Source organism: Uranotaenia lowii, unplaced genomic scaffold, assembly GCF_029784155.1.
Source record: "Uranotaenia lowii strain MFRU-FL unplaced genomic scaffold, ASM2978415v1 HiC_scaffold_279, whole genome shotgun sequence".
NCBI lineage: Eukaryota > Metazoa > Arthropoda > Insecta > Diptera > Culicidae > Uranotaenia > Uranotaenia lowii.
The window spans coordinates 9900-15946 of NW_026598178.1; positions in this window are offsets into that span (position 1 = coordinate 9900).

Genomic DNA, 6047 nt, shown 5'->3' on the forward strand with positions numbered 1-6047 from the left:
AGGCTGCTAGAGCAATTTCTTTCACTTCAATAGATGTTTCAACTTTCGCAACTAGTTTGTGCAAAGCTGTTATGGTTGATTTATTTGCTTGATATGCAAATTGTTGTTCATTTAAGGGTTTCTTTTTGATATATGTATGTTGCTTTTATGTGAAAATCCACAAGTTTTTCCATAATTTTAAGAAGAATGGAGGTCAAACTTATTGGTCTGTATGATTTAGGAATATTATTATAACGTTTTCCAGCTTTTGGTATAAAAACAGCTCTTACTTTTTGCCAACATGTCGGAATATGTGCTAGCATAAAACTTGCTCGAAAAAGTCTGGTTAGGATCGGGACCAAATCCTTGCTCATCTTTTGTATGAACACTAGAAATATTACATCCACTCCAGGAGACTTGAACGGTGCAAAAGAATCTATGGCCCATTTAACATTAGAATTTGTAAATATTGTGTTTGCTAATTCTTGAACTTCATCACTTTGATTCATTAAGTTTTCTGATTCCATATTATAGTTTACTTCTTCGTCTATACTAACAACTTCTGAATCTGGGAAGTGACTCTCCATCATCAGAGTTAAAGTTTCTGCAGATGAAGAAGTAAATGTTCCATCTTCTTTTATTAATTGACCCAGCCCATTAGAGTGATCTCTAGAAAATGCTTTGTGTAGTCTTGAAACTACCGAAAGACCTTCTATATTTTCACACGTCAATCGCCAGTTGCCTTCCGAATTTCTGTATTATATTCTGTCAAAACCTTTTTGTATTTATTTTTTTTTTATTTACATAGTATTCCGTCTCACGACATAACTTGACGAACATAATTCCTAAAATTCACTCGGTTCATAGCAACCGTTCTCCAATTTCTCGGGCACCCCACGTTCGCCAGATCACGCTCCACTTGGTCTAACCACCTCGCTCGTTGCGCCCCCGCTCGCCTTGTTCTTACCGGATTCGTAGCGAACACCTGTTTTGCAGGACAGTCGTCCGGCATTCTCGCAACATGTCCCGCCCAGCGTATCCGGCCAGCCTTCACCACCTTTCTGGATACGCGCGTAGAGGCGCGCGAGCTCGTGGTTCATCCTTCGCCTCCACACTCCGTTCTCCTGTACGCCGCCAAAGATGGTTCTTAAAACTCGTCGCTCGAATACTCCGAGTGTACGCAGGTCCTCCTCGAGCAATATCCATGTCTCGTGCCCGTAGAGAACAACCGGTCTAATGAGCGTCATATATAGGTTACACTTCGTGCGAGGGCTAAGTCTTCTCGACCGCAGTTGCTTGTGGAGTTCATAGTAGGCACGACTTCCGCTGATAATTCGCCTCCGGATCTCACGGCTGGTGTCATTGTCTGCGGTCACCAGTGAGCCGAGATAGACAAAGTCTTCGACTATCTCCAGCTCGTCGCCGTCGATCGTGACCTTGTTATTACTGGACAAGCGGGTTCGGTCGGTCTCGGATCCGCAGGCCAGCACGTACTTCGTCTTGGACGTATTAATCATCAACCCAATCCTTCCTGCTTCGCGTTTCAGTTTGCGGTAGATCTCCTCCACCGCCGCAGATGATCTGCCGACTATATCAATGTCATCGGCAAAGCAGATAAGTTGACTGGATCTGTTGAAAATCGTGCCCCGCATTTCGCCCACCGCTCGTCGAATAACACCTTCTAGCGCCACGTTGAACATCATGCAGGATAGACCATCACCTTGTCGAAGCCCCCTGCGCGATTCGAATGAACTCGACAATTCACCCGAAATCCGCACATAGCACTGCGTTCCATCCATCGTCGCTGATCAGTCTGATCAGCTTCCCGGAAAAGCCGTTCTCGTCCATGATTTTCCATAGCTCGTTACGGTCGATCGTGTCGTATGCGACTTTGAAGTCGATGAATAGATGACCTTTTTGTATTGGTCCCAATTTTGAGCAGCTTTGGCTTTGTTGAAGAGCTTTCTTGAATTTTTTCTAAGAATTTCCAATTTTTTATTCCACCATACGGTCGAGCTATTTGTTGACCTTTGTTTTAGTGGGCAACAATCTTCATATGTTTGTATGATATTATTATTTAAATTTGACGAGGCACATTCAAGATCTTTTATTGTAATTAGTTCTTGATCCTGATCAAAGGAATTATAAATTTCAGATATTTTTGATACATAACTATTCCAATCGGTTTTTTCGGATCCCGAAATGTTTCTAGTTTAAATTCGCCAGGTTCGTAGTTAAAAATTATATGCTTGTGATCAGATAACGAAATTTCCTTAGATACATGCCAGTTTTTAATTTTTTTAGAGAGTACTCGAAGCAAATTGTTAAGTCAAAAACATCATGTCTTATTTTGGTTTCAAAAGTCAGAGTATTACCTATATTACACACAAACAAAAACTTGATTTTGACATATTTTTCACAGGAAATTGATGTTTCCATACATAGCTTGCAGCGGTATAATATACGTACCGTAAAACGGGGTAACTTTGATCACCGGGGTATCTTTGACCAACGGTACATTCTTCCACATTATCATCAATAACTCAGTCTATAGTTTGAATTTTTGAAAACTTTTGGTTTTTATTTGAAATTTTTTTCCTGTTAGTATAAATGAAATTTCAAAATCATAAAATATCGATTTTTTTCGAGGCTCTCAAACAAACAACTCTCCTGATGATACCAAAAAGCTTTTAGAAGCAAACGGGTTGTTGAATGTGAAAGAACAACGTTGTTTCTTTGTATATGTATAGTTGTAGTGCTATTTTTATAGTCATTTAATGATAATTTTAATAATTTAATTTAATTAAATTTAATAGAGTAAGCCCGAATTGAAAAAATTGATAGGAACCCTATCAAATGGTTGACTTTGAAAAAAAAAAAATGAAAAAGAAAATAGTGGGAGGGCCTAAGAAAATATGTGAAGGTAAATTTTCATTTGTATTTTGAAGCTAAAACTATTTAGCAATTGTTATAATTTTTGCCCCTAAATGTATGCAGCATCATTGTTCTTTTTTCGATTAGATTTTTTTAAAAAGAAAACGTTAAATACAATGTTAAATTGAAAAACTAGCATTTGTAAATATTATGACGATATTTTGTATCCTTTATGAACAAGAAAACTCGATAAAACGGTCAAAATAGAGACTGATCAATGTTAGCCCAAAGCATCAAATTCTGAACAGAGACTAAATCGATTTTTATATCAAATTCAAAGTAGTCTAATAAATTTCTGCAACCATGTTTTACGTTCATAAGAGTCCTGTACTTGCTTTAAAAATATGAAACATGCCACATTCCCCTTAATAGAGAAAATAATCGAAAAGTATTGAATAAAGTGATCAATTTTACCCCGGATTACGGTATATGTAAACTAACATTACCGTTCATTGAACTTTTCCAATATTATTTGAAATAGAGCTATTATTATTTTATTTCTTTGTGTAAAAAACATCGAATTTTAAAATAATTAATTCAAATTGATATTGAATACCTCTCGGTGATCGAGTAGTTTGTGTGGTTAGACGATAATCGATGGTTCACTGACGGCATGGGTTCGATTCCCATCACGGTACTGGGTGTTAAATGTTAATCTTAAGTTGTCCACGTAATTTATTCAGTCTGTAAAGCCCAAATCGGCTAAGAAGGTGTATGTCTTTTTTATTGTGAAAACGCCTAAACTCAATTTGAATGACCACAAATTTAATGGTTTTAAACAATAAATGTTAGGTAAAAAACGATATTGTGGAAGTGATGATTCTTGCTCGAATATTTACTTCAAAAATTGAAAACCAGGAATGTGGACAACATTGTAATTTTAAAATGAGAAATAAATAACCACACTGAGCGATTTATCGTTTAAATCAATTTCATAGAATTTCTTAATACACGTATTTACTCTTCATGAAGTGACATAAAATCGTCCTTCACTTTTTTATTCGGTTCGAACGCAACGCTGCTGTTATTTTGCACACCAGCCTATAGAAATATTTGGTCTACACTGTTGCTTGCGTCACCTGGAATATCATTTGCAGTCTGAAATGGCATTCAAGCTTCCATGTCTCTTGCGAAAACCGGACTTGTCTTCTTATCCTATGTGGGTAGAACACAGAAGTTCTCGTCAATAACTTACCTCAAGTTGAATCTCAGACGAATATCAATTAAAGTTTTTATTTTAATTTATTTTTATTCAGTGTAGGTTCACTTAGCTTTTGTTTAGTTTTATTTAACTAATACTTTTTTTTATACGATTGTTAGTAAAGTTTCAAGTTTTTCCTACACCAGGAAATAAAAATTTGTGATTTTCTTCCTTACCTTCATTTGTAGACTTGCAGTTAAAAAACCATTTGTGCACCACCCACACTACCAGGTAAGGCTGAATGGACCTTTCTTTCAGCTAATCTGCAAAATGTACCACTTCCAACAAGACACTCTGTAAAGTATAAGTATACTTGGAACAATCAAGTTGCGCTTTCACACATACTACTACTGTTTTGAGTAGTCACTTCATTGATTCTGATTCAATGCGAATAAATTACAACCTGAATTCCCATCCAACTTTATTTCACCCAAAACATCCAATTAAACACTTTTTTCGCCAAAAACATTCAGGAATTTGATGAACTTCGATCCCGGACGAACCCCCAAAACGAAAATTGCCAAAATACTGACCTTCTCGTCAAACAAAATTTTAACACAGGCCCATTACATCTGAACTCCCCAACTACTTCTTTCGAACTACTCGATTGTTACTAGTCCCCAACTCAGCTGCGTTCGATGAATTCTTAATGCGATCTTCTTTTGCTTGATTTGATTGGTTTCTTATTTTATGAGAAATCTTTCTGAATAAAATATGTGTTTCCAATGCAGGATCATATTTTGCCTCCAATTACTCAATTCATAATAATTGTTAAATAAAGTTGATTATTATTTTACTACTTCATTTTTGTGTACTGCATTATGAGTTGAAAAGAATTTCAATGCAAGTGAAGCGAAAACCTCCCCCAAAACCCAAAGCTCTTAAACAGTGTAAACATCGCAGAAAGCTTCAAAAAGCTCTACTGAATCGCTCGAAAAAATATTCGTTTTCGTTCACTCTTCGAACACCATGAAAAGTGACTATAAAAGTTTTTCACATGATCAAAGGCACCTCATAGCACTGGACTTTTTGAATGAAAGAAGTTAGTTGAAATTTAAATTTTCAATTAGTTCAAAATCGAATCCAAAAGATCACAATGAATCTGATTTTAAGAAATGTGCAATTCGAAATCTGAACCTGGAAACTGAAATCTTAAATTTGAAATCTGTATTCAGTCTGTAAAGCCTAAATCGGCTAAGACGGTGTATGTTTTTTAAGAAATCTGACATCAGAAATCTGAAATCTGGAATCTGTATCCTGAAATTTGAACTCTGAAATCTGTGATCAGCGATTTATTCACTGATTTATTATCTAAGATTTGATATCTGAAACTTGAATCTGGATTCTGAAATCTAAAACCTGAAATCTGATATCTCAAATTTGAAATTAAAGATCTCCGAAAAAAACTTTGAAATCTGAAATCTGAAAGCTAGATCTAAATTTAAATGATATTCTGAAATCTGAAACCAACAGCCTTAGAACTAGTAAAATTTTAAATTTGAAAGCTTAGACTTGAAACTTAAACAAAACCCTAAATCTGACATCAGAAACCTGAAATCAGATTGTTTTTAATTATAGTCGCTTTCCCATCTTTATAGCATTGCGACTTTATATCAACACTGCAGTTGGCGGACAGTTATTGATAACTTATCCGGTACAACTGTGTTCGATGTTTATTCTAGAGCTCGATCTTTGCTATCCTCCATCGTTTTGGAAAGGGCGCTAGTATCGGAGAGCAAAAGGGACATCTAGCGGCCAGTAGATAAAACTTGAACGAAAAGTTCGAAACTTGGATATCTCAGCAATCCTGGCAGTGCTACCAGACCTTTTGTGTGTACTTTTAGTTGGATCGAACAATGTGATGAACTGAATGAACTACATATCTTTTATTGCATTCAAAACCTCAAGAAATCAATTTAATTCTACGTTTATA